Below are 11,799 nucleotides of genomic sequence, written 5' to 3'. Positions count from 1 at the left end.
TCTGTCCCTGGCCCAGTGCATCATGGGAACAGGGCAGACCAAACTACCAAGCCAATTCTTCACCAGAAAGGAGACAAGCTTCCGGGGACCGGTTTCTGGCATTTCAGCCGTCGTCGGCCCAGCTTGCTTGAATCCTGATGGAGCAGTGAGCAAGGGACTCATGTCTGAGTATACCCTGCCACATCTATAGTGGCCAGAACGATTCAGAAAAGGGGGTGGTGATGAACAGAGTGTCTGAATTAAGCAGACCACTCTTACCCAGTCCAAAGATCAGGGGTTGATCCATCACCGTTATTTAGCTCACTGCCCCATCCCAGCTCAGAACCTGGCTATATGCAAATTAGTCTGTCCCTGGCCCAGTGCATCATGGGAACAGGGCAGACCAAACTACCAAGCCAATTCTTCACCAGAAAGGAGACAAGCTTCCGGGGACCGGTTTCTGGCATTTCAGCCGTCGTCGGCCCGGCTTGCTTGAATCCTGATGGAGCAGTGAGCAAGGGACTCATGTCTGAGTATACCCTGCCACATCTATAGTGGCCAAAAACGATTCAGAAAAGGGGGTGGTGATGAACAGAGTGTCTGAATTAAGCAGACCGCTCTAACCCAGTCCAAAGATCAGGGGTTGATCCATCACCGTTATTTAGCTCACTGCCCCATCCCAGCTCAGAACCTGGCTATATGCAAATTAGTCTGTCACTGGCCCAGTGCATCATGGGAACAGGGCAGACCAAACTACCAAGCCAATTCTTCACCAGAAAGGAGACAAGCTTCCGGGGACCGGTTTCTGGCATTTCAGCCGTCGTCGGCCCGGCTTGCTTGAATCCTGATGGAGCAGTGAGCAAGGGACTCATGTCTGAGTATACCCTGCCACATCTATAGTGGCCAAAAACGATTCAGAAAAGGGGGTGGTGATGAACAGAGTGTCTGAATTAAGCAGACCGCTCTTACCCAGTCCAAAGATCAGGGGTTGATCCATCACCGTTATTTAGCTCACTGCCCCATCCCAGCTCAGAACCTGGCTATATGCAAATTAGTCTGTCCCTGGCCCAGTGCATCATGGGAACAGGGCAGACCAAACTACCAAGCCAATTCTTCACCAGAAAGGAGACAAGCTTCCGGGGACCGGTTTCTGGCATTTCAACCGTCGTTGGCCCGGCTTGCTTGAATCCTGATGGAGCAGTGAGCAAGGGACTCATGTCTGAGTATACCCTGCCACATCTATAGTGGCCAAAAACGATTCAGAAAAGGGGGTGGTGATGAACAGAGTGTCTGAATTAAGCAGACCACTCTTACCCAGTCCAAAGATCAGGGGTTGATCCATCACCATTATTTAGCTCACTGCCCCATCCCAGCTCAGAACCTGGCTATATGCAAATTAGTCTGTCCCTGGCCCAGTGCATCATGGGAACAGGGCAGACCAAACTACCAAGCCAATTCTTCACCAGAAAGGAGACAAGCTTCCGGGGACCGGTTTCTGGCATTTCAGCCGTCGTCAGCCCGGCTTGCTTGAATCCTGATGGAGCAGTGAGCAAGGGACTCATGTCTGAGTATACCCTGCCACATCTATAGTGGCCAAAAACGATTCAGAAAAGGGGGTGGTGATGAACAGAGTGTCTGAATTAAGCAGACCACTCTTACCCAGTCCAAAGATCAGGGGTTGATCCATCACCGTTATTTAGCTCACTGCCCCATCCCAGCTCAGAACCTGGCTATATGCAAATTAGTCTGTCCCTGGCTCAGTGCATCATGGGAACAGGGCAGACCAAACTACCAAGCCAATTCTTCACCAGAAAGGAGACAAGCTTCCGGGGACCGGTTTCTGGCATTTCAGCCGTCGTCGGCCCGGCTTGCTTGAATCCTGATGGAGCAGTGAGCAAGGGACTCATGTCTGAGTATACCCTGCCACATCTATAGTGGCCAAAAACGATTCAGAAAAGGGGGTGGTGATGAACAGAGTGTCTGAATTAAGCAGACCACTCTTACCCAGTCCAAAGATCAGGGGTTGATCCATCACCGTTATTTAGCTCACTGCCCCATCCCAGCTCAGAACCTGGCTATATGCAAATTAGTCTGTCCCTGACCCAGTGCATCATGGGAACAGGGCAGACCAAACTACCAAGCCAATTCTTCACCAGAAAGGAGACAAGCTTCCGGGGACCGGTTTCTGGCATTTCAGCCGTCGTCAGCCCGGCTTGCTTGAATCCTGATGGAGCAGTGAGCAAGGGACTCATGTCTGAGTATACCCTGCCACATCTATAGTGGCCAAAAACGATTCAGAAAAGTGGGTGGTGATGAACAGAGTGTCTGAATTAAGCAGACCACTCTTACCCAGTCCAAAGATCAGGGGTTGATCCATCACCGTTATTTAGCTCACTGCCCCATCCCAGCTCAGAACCTGGCTATATGCAAATTAGTCTGTCCCTGGCCCAGTGCATCATGGGAACAGGGCAGACCAAACTACCAAGCCAATTCTTCACCAGAAAGGAGACAAGCTTCCGGGGACCGGTTTCTGGCATTTCAGCTGTCGTCGGCCCGGCTTGCTTGAATCCTGATGGAGCAGTGAGCAAGGGACTCATGTCTGAGTATACCCTGCCACATCTATAGTGGCCAAAAACGATTCAGAAAAGGGGGTGGTGATGAACAGAGTGTCTGAATTAAGCAGACCGCTCTTACCCAGTCCAAAGATCAGGGGTTGATCCATCACCGTTATTTAGCTACCTGCCCCATCCCAGCTCAGAGCCTGGCTATATGCAAATTAGTCTGTCCCTGGCCCAGTGCATCATGGGAACAGGGCAGACCAAACTACCAAGCCAATTCTTCACCAGAAAGGAGACAAGCTTCCGGGGACCGGTTTCTGGCATTTCAGCCGTCGTCGGCCCGGCTTGCTTGAATCCTGATGGAGCAGTGAGCAAGGGACTCATGTCTGAGTATACCCTGCCACATCTATAGTGGCCAAAAACGATTCAGAAAAGGGGGTGGTGATGAACAGAGTGTCTGAATTAAGCAGACCGCTCTTACCCAGTCCAAAGATCAGGGGTTGATCCATCACCGTTATTTAGCTCACTGCCCCATCCCAGCTCAGAACCTGGCTATATGCAAATTAGTCTGTCCCTGGCCCAGTGCATCATGGGAACAGGGCAGACCAAACTACCAAGCCAATTCTTCACCAGAAAGGAGACAAGCTTCCGGGGACCGGTTTCTGGCATTTCAACCGTCGTCGGCCCGGCTTGCTTGAATCCTGATGGAGCAGTGAGCAAGGGACTCATGTCTGAGTATACCCTGCCACATCTATAGTGGCCAAAAACGATTCAGAAAAGGGGGTGGTGATGAACAGAGTGTCTGAATTAAGCAGACCACTCTTACCCAGTCCAAAGATCAGGGGTTGATCCATCACCATTATTTAGCTCACTGCCCCATCCCAGCTCAGAACCTGGCTATATGCAAATTAGTCTGTCCCTGGCCCAGTGCATCATGGGAACAGGGCAGACCAAACTACCAAGCCAATTCTTCACCAGAAAGGAGACAAGCTTCCGGGGACCGGTTTCTGGCATTTCAGCCGTCGTCAGCCCGGCTTGCTTGACTCCTGATGGAGCAGTGAGCAAGGGACTCATGTCTGAGTATACCCTGCCACATCTATAGTGGCCAAAAACGATTCAGAAAAGGGGGTGGTGATGAACAGAGTGTCTGAATTAAGCAGACCACTCTTACCCAGTCCAAAGATCAGGGGTTGATCCATCACCGTTATTTAGCTCACTGCCCCATCCCAGCTCAGAACCTGGCTATATGCAAATTAGTCTGTCCCTGGCCCAGTGCATCATGGGAACAGGGCAGACCAAACTACCAAGCCAATTCTTCACCAGAAAGGAGACAAGCTTCCGGGGACCGGTTTCTGGCATTTCAGCCGTCGTCGGCCCGGCTTGCTTGAATCCTGATGGAGCAGTGAGCAAGGGACTCATGTCTGAGTATACCCTGCCACATCTATAGTGGCCAAAAACGATTCAGAAAAGGGGGTGGTGATGAACAGAGTGTCTGAATTAAGCAGACCACTCTTACCCAGTCCAAAGATCAGGGGTTGATCCATCACCGTTATTTAGCTCACTGCCCCATCCCAGCTCAGAACCTGGCTATATGCAAATTAGTCTGTCCCTGGCCCAGTGCATCATGGGAACAGGGCAGACCAAACTACCAAGCCAATTCTTCACCAGAAAGGAGACAAGCTTCCGGGGACCGGTTTCTGGCATTTCAGCCGTCGTCGGCCCGGCTTGCTTAAATCCTGATGGAGCAGTGAGCAAGTGACTCATGTCTGAGTATACCCTGCCACATCTATAGTGGCCAAAAACGATTCAGAAAAGGGGGTGGTGATGAACAGAGTGTCTGAATTAAGCAGACCACTCTTACCCAGTCCAAAGATCAGGGGTTGATCCATCACCGTTATTTAGCTCACTGCCCCATCCCAGCTCAGAACCTGGCTATATGCAAATTAGTCTGTCCCTGGCCCAGTGCATCATGGGAACAGGGCAGACCAAACTACCAAGCCAATTCTTCACCAGAAAGGAGACAAGCTTCCGGGGACCGGTTTCTGGCATTTCAGCCGTCGTCGGCCCAGCTTGCTTGAATCCTGATGGAGCAGTGAGCAAGGGACTCATGTCTGAGTATACCCTGCCACATCTATAGTGGCCAAAAACGATTCAGAAAAGGGGGTGGTGATGAACAGAGTGTCTAAATTAAGCAGACCACTCTTACCCAGTCCAAAGATCAGGGGTTGATCCATCACCGTTATTTAGCTCACTGCCCCATCCCAGCTCAGAACCTGGCTATATGCAAATTAGTCTGTCCCTGGCCCAGTGCATCATGGGAACAGGGCAGACCAAACTACCAAGCCAATTCTTCACCAGAAAGGAGACAAGCTTCCGGGGACCGATTTCTGGCATTTCAGCCGTCGTCGGCCCGGCTTGCTTGAATCCTGATGGAGCAGTGAGCAAGGGACTCATGTCTGAGTATACCCTGCCACATCTATAGTGGCCAAAAACGATTCAGAAAAGGGGGTGGTGATGAACAGAGTGTCTGAATTAAGCAGACCGCTCTTACCCAGTCCAAAGATCAGGGGTTGATCCATCACCGTTATTTAGCTCACTGCCCCATCCCAGCTCAGAACCTGGCTACATGCAAATTAGTCTGTCCCTGGCCCAGTGCATCATGGGAACAGGGCAGACCAAACTACCAAGCCAATTCTTCACCAGAAAGGAGACAAGCTTCTGGGGACCGGTTTCTGGTATTTCAGCCGTCGTCGGCCCGGCTTGCTTGAATCCTGATGGAGCAGTGAGCAAGGGACTCATGTCTGAGTATACCCTGCCACATCTATAGTGGCCAAAAACGATTCAGAAAAGGGGGTGGTGATGAACAGAGTGTCTGAATTAAGCAGACCACTCTTACCCAGTCCAAAGATCAGGGGTTGATCCATCACCGTTATTTAGCTCACTGCCCCATCCCAGCTCAGAACCTGGCTATATGCAAATTAGTCTGTCCCTGGCCCAGTGCATCATGGGAACAGGGCAGACCAAACTACCAAGCCAATTCTTCACCAGAAAGGAGACAAGCTTCCGGGGACCGGTTTCTGGCATTTCAGCCGTTGTCGGCCCGGCTTGCTTAAATCCTGATGGAGCAGTGAGCAAGGGACTCATGTCTGAGTATACCCTGCCACATCTATAGTGGCCAAAAACGATTCAGAAAAGGGGGTGGTGATGAACAGAGTGTCTGAATTAAGCAGACCACTCTTACCCAGTCCAAAGATCAGGGGTTGATCCATCACCGTTATTTAGCTCACTGCCCCATCCCAGCTCAGAACCTGGCTATATGCAAATTAGTCTGTCCCTGGCCCAGTGCATCATGGGAACAGGGCAGACCAAACTACCAAGCCAATTCTTCACCAGAAAGGAGACAAGCTTCCGGGGACCGGTTTCTGGCATTTCAGCCGTCGTCGGCCCAGCTTGCTTGAATCCTGATGGAGCAGTGAGCAAGGGACTCATGTCTGAGTATACCCTGCCACATCTATAGTGGCCAAAAACGATTCAGAAAAGGGGGTGGTGATGAACAGAGTGTCTGAATTAAGCAGACCACTCTTACCCAGTCCAAAGATCAGGGGTTGATCCATCACCGTTATTTAGCTCACTGCCCCATCCCAGCTGAGAACCTGGCTATATGCAAATTAGTCTGTCCCTGGCCCAGTGCATCATGGGAACAGGGCAGACCAAACTACCAAGCCAATTCTTCACCAGAAAGGAGACAAGCTTCCGGGGACCGGTTTCTGGCATTTCAGCCGTCGTCGGCCCGGCTTGCTTGAATCCTGATGGAGCAGTGAGCAAGGGACTCATGTCTGAGTATACCCTGCCACATCTATAGTGGCCAAAAACGATTCAGAAAAGGGGGTGGTGATGAACAGAGTGTCTGAATTAAGCAGACCGCTCTTACCCAGTCCAAAGATCAGGGGTTGATCCATCACCGTTATTTAGCTCACTGCCCCATCCCAGCTCAGAACCTGGCTATATGCAAATTAGTCTGTCCCTGGCCCAGTGCATCATGGGAACAGGGCAGACCAAACTACCAAGCCAATTCTTCACCATAAAGGAGACAAGCTTCCGGGGACCGGTTTCTGGCATTTCAACCGTCGTCGGCCCGGCTTGCTTGAATCCTGATGGAGCAGTGAGCAAGGGACTCATGTCTGAGTATACCCTGCCACATCTATAGTGGCCAAAAACGATTCAGAAAAGGGGGTGGTGATGAACAGAGTGTCTGAATTAAGCAGATCACTCTTACCCAGTCCAAAGATCAGGGGTTGATCCATCACCATTATTTAGCTCACTGCCCCATCCCAGCTCAGAACCTGGCTATATGCAAATTAGTCTGTCCCTGGCCCAGTGCATCATGGGAACAGGGCAGACCAAACTACCAAGCCAATTCTTCACCAGAAAGGAGACAAGCTTCCGGGGACCGGTTTCTGGCATTTCAGCCGTCGTCAGCCCGGCTTGCTTGACTCCTGATGGAGCAGTGAGCAAGGGACTCATGTCTGAGTATACCCTGCCACATCTATAGTGGCCAAAAACGATTCAGAAAAGGGGGTGGTGATGAACAGAGTGTCTGAATTAAGCAGACCACTCTTACCCAGTCCAAAGATCAGGGGTTGATCCATCACCGTTATTTAGCTCACTGCCCCATCCCAGCTCAGAACCTGGCTATATGCAAATTAGTCTGTCCCTGGCCCAGTGCATCATGGGAACAGGGCAGACCAAACTACCAAGCCAATTCTTCACCAGAAAGGAGACAAGCTTCCGGGGACCGGTTTCTGGCATTTCAGCCGTCGTCGGCCCGGCTTGCTTGAATCCTGATGGAGCAGTGAGCAAGGGACTCATGTCTGAGTATACCCTGCCACATCTATAGTGGCCAAAAACGATTCAGAAAAGGGGGTGGTGATGAACAGAGTGTCTGAATTAAGCAGACCACTCTTACCCAGTCCAAAGATCAGGGGTTGATCCATCACCGTTATTTAGCTCACTGCCCCATCCCAGCTCAGAACCTGGCTATATGCAAATTAGTCTGTCCCTGGCCCAGTGCATCATGGGAACAGGGCAGACCAAACTACCAAGCCAATTCTTCACCAGAAAGGAGACAAGCTTCCGGGGACCGGTTTCTGGCATTTCAGCCGTCGTCGGCCCGGCTTGCTTAAATCCTGATGGAGCAGTGAGCAAGTGACTCATGTCTGAGTATACCCTGCCACATCTATAGTGGCCAAAAACGATTCAGAAAAGGGGGTGGTGATGAACAGAGTGTCTGAATTAAGCAGACCACTCTTACCCAGTCCAAAGATCAGGGGTTGATCCATCACCGTTATTTAGCTCACTGCCCCATCCCAGCTCAGAACCTGGCTATATGCAAATTAGTCTGTCCCTGGCCCAGTGCATCATGGGAACAGGGCAGACCAAACTACCAAGCCAATTCTTCACCAGAAAGGAGACAAGCTTCCGGGGACCGGTTTCTGGCATTTCAGCCGTCGTCGGCCCAGCTTGCTTGAATCCTGATGGAGCAGTGAGCAAGGGACTCATGTCTGAGTATACCCTGCCACATCTATAGTGGCCAAAAACGATTCAGAAAAGGGGGTGGTGATGAACAGAGTGTCTAAATTAAGCAGACCACTCTTACCCAGTCCAAAGATCAGGGGTTGATCCATCACCGTTATTTAGCTCACTGCCCCATCCCAGCTCAGAACCTGGCTATATGCAAATTAGTCTGTCCCTGGCCCAGTGCATCATGGGAACAGGGCAGACCAAACTACCAAGCCAATTCTTCACCAGAAAGGAGACAAGCTTCCGGGGACCGGTTTCTGGCATTTCAGCCGTCGTCGGCCCGGCTTGCTTGAATCCTGATGGAGCAGTGAGCAAGGGACTCATGTCTGAGTATACCCTGCCACATCTATAGTGGCCAAAAACGATTCAGAAAAGGGGGTGGTGATGAACAGAGTGTCTGAATTAAGCAGACCACTCTTACCCAGTCCAAAGATCAGGGGTTGATCCATCACCGTTATTTAGCTCACTGCCCCATCCCAGCTCAGAACCTGGCTATATGCAAATTAGTCTGTCCCTGGCCCAGTGCATCATGGGAACAGGGCAGACCAAACTACCAAGCCAATTCTTCACCAGAAAGGAGACAAGCTTCCGGGGACCGGTTTCTGGCATTTCAGCCGTCGTCGGCCTGGCTTGCTTGAATCCTGATGGAGCAGTGAGCAAGGGACTCATGTCTGAGTATACCCTGCCACATCTATAGTGGCCAAAAACGATTCAGAAAAGGGGGTGGTGATGAACAGAGTGTCTGAATTAAGCAGACCGCTCTTACCCAGTCCAAAGATCAGGGGTTGATCCATCACCGTTATTTAGCTCACTGCCCCATCCCAGCTCAGAACCTGGCTATATGCAAATTAGTCTGTCCCTGGCCCAGTGCATCATGGGAACAGGGCAGACCAAACTACCAAGCCAATTCTTCACCAGAAAGGAGACAAGCTTCCGGGGACCGGTTTCTGGCATTTCAGCCGTCGTCGGCCCGGCTTGCTTAAATCCTGATGGAGCAGTGAGCAAGGGACTCATGTCTGAGTATACCCTGCCACATCTATAGTGGCCAAAAACGATTCAGAAAAGGGGGTGGTGATGAACAGAGTGTCTGAATTAAGCAGACCACTCTTACCCAGTCCAAAGATCAGGGGTTGATCCATCACCGTTATTTAGCTCACTGCCCCATCCCAGCTCAGAACCTGGCTATATGCAAATTAGTCTGTCCCTGGCCCAGTGCATCATGGGAACAGGGCAGACCAAACTACCAAGCCAATTCTTCACCAGGAAGGAGACAAGCTTCCGGGGACCGGTTTCTGGCATTTCAGCCATCGTCGGCCCGGCTTGCTTGAATCCTGATGGAGCAGTGAGCAAGGGACTCATGTCTGAGTATACCCTGCCACATCTCTAGTGGCCAAAAACGATTCAGAAAAGGGGGTGGTGATGAACAGAGTGTCTGAATTAAGCAGACCGCTCTTACCCAGTCCAAAGATCAGGGGTTGATCCATCACCGTTATTTAGCTCACTGCCCCATCCCAGCTCAGAACCTGGCTATATGCAAATTAGTCTGTCCCTGGCCCAGTGCATCATGGGAACAGGGCAGACCAAACTACCAAGCCAATTCTTCACCAGAAAGGAGACAAGCTTCCGGGGACCGGTTTCTGGCATTTCAGCCGTCGTCGGCCCGGCTTGCTTGAATCCTGATGGAGCAGTGAGCAAGGGACTCATGTCTGAGTATACCCTGCCACATCTATAGTGGCCAAAAACGATTCAGAAAAGGCGGTGGTGATGAACAGAGTGTCTGAATTAAGCAGACCACTCTTACCCAGTCCAAAGATCAGGGGTTGATCCATCACCGTTATTTAGCTCACTGCCCCATCCCAGCTCAGAACCTGGCTATATGCAAATTAGTCTGTCCCTGGCCCAGTGCATCATGGGAACAGGGCAGACCAAACTACCAAGCCAATTCTTCACCAGAAAGGAGACAAGCTTCCGGGGACCGGTTTCTGGCATTTCAGCCGTCGTCGGCCGTGCTTGCTTGAATCCTGATGGAGCAGTGAGCAAGGGACTCATGTCTGAGTATACCCTGCCACATCTATAGTAGGCAAAAACGATTCAGAAAAGGGGGTGGTGATGAACAGAGTGTCTGAATTAAGCAGACCACTCTTACCCAGTCCAAAGATCAGGGGTTGATCCATCACCGTTATTTAGCTCACTGCCCCATCCCAGCTCAGAACCTGGCTATATGCAAATTAGTCTGTCCCTGGCCCAGTGCATCATGGGAACAGGGCAGACCAAACTACCAAGCCAATTCTTCACCAGAAAGGAGACAAGCTTCCGGGGACCGGTTTCTGGCATTTCAGCCGTCGTCGGCCCGGCTTGCTTAAATCCTGATGGAGCAGTGAGCAAGGGACTCATGTCTGAGTATACCCTGCCACATCTATAGTGGCCAAAAACGATTCAGAAAAGGGGGTGGTGATGAACAGAGTGTCTGAATTAAGCAGACCACTCTTACCCAGTCCAAAGATCAGGGGTTGATCCATCACCGTTATTTAGCTCACTGCCCCATCCCAGCTCAGAACCTGGCTATATGCAAATTAGTCTGTCCCTGGCCCAGTGCATCATGGGAACAGGGCAGACCAAACTACCAAGCCAATTCTTCACCAGAAAGGAGACAAGCTTCCGGGGACCGGTTTCTGGCATTTCAGCCGTCGTCGGCCCAGCTTGCTTGAATCCTGATGGAGCAGTGAGCAAGGGACTCATGTCTGAGTATACCCTGCCACATCTATAGTGGCCGGAACGATTCAGAAAAGGGGGTGGTGATGAACAGAGTGTCTGAATTAAGCAGACCACTCTTACCCAGTCCAAAGATCAGGGGTTGATCCATCACCGTTATTTAGCTCACTGCCCCATCCCAGCTCAGAACCTGGCTATATGCAAATTAGTCTGTCCCTGGCCCAGTGCATCATGGGAACAGGGCAGACCAAACTACCAAGCCAATTCTTCACCAGAAAGGAGACAAGCTTCCGGGTGCCCGGTTTCTGGCATTTCAGCCGTCGTCGGCCCGGCTTGCTTGAATCCTGATGGAGCAGTGAGCAAGGGACTCATGTCTGAGTATACCCTGCCACATCTATAGTGGCCAAAAACGATTCAGAAAAGGGGGTGGTGATGAACAGAGTGTCTGAATTAAGCAGACCGCTCTAACCCAGTCCAAAGATCAGGGGTTGATCCATCACCGTTATTTAGCTCACTGCCCCATCCCAGCTCAGAACCTGGCTATATGCAAATTAGTCTGTCACTGGCCCAGTGCATCATGGGAACAGGGCAGACCAAACTACCAAGCCAATTCTTCACCAGAAAGGAGACAAGCTTCCGGGGACCGGTTTCTGGCATTTCAGCCGTCGTCGGCCCGGCTTGCTTGAATCCTGATGGAGCAGTGAGCAAGGGACTCATGTCTGAGTATACCCTGCCACATCTATAGTGGCCAAAAACGATTCAGAAAAGGGGGTGGTGATGAACAGAGTGTCTGAATTAAGCAGACCGCTCTTACCCAGTCCAAAGATCAGGGGTTGATCCATCACCGTTATTTAGCTCACTGCCCCATCCCAGCTCAGAACCTGGCTATATGCAAATTAGTCTGTCCCTGGCCCAGTGCATCATGGGAACAGGGCAGACCAAACTACCAAGCCAATTCTTCACCAGAAAG

Source organism: Lissotriton helveticus, chromosome 12, assembly GCF_964261635.1.
Source record: "Lissotriton helveticus chromosome 12, aLisHel1.1, whole genome shotgun sequence".
In the NCBI taxonomy this organism is placed as follows: Eukaryota; Metazoa; Chordata; class Amphibia; order Caudata; family Salamandridae; genus Lissotriton; species Lissotriton helveticus.
The sequence above is the reverse complement of the archived record's forward strand: the minus strand, read 5'-3'. Positions refer to the sequence as shown.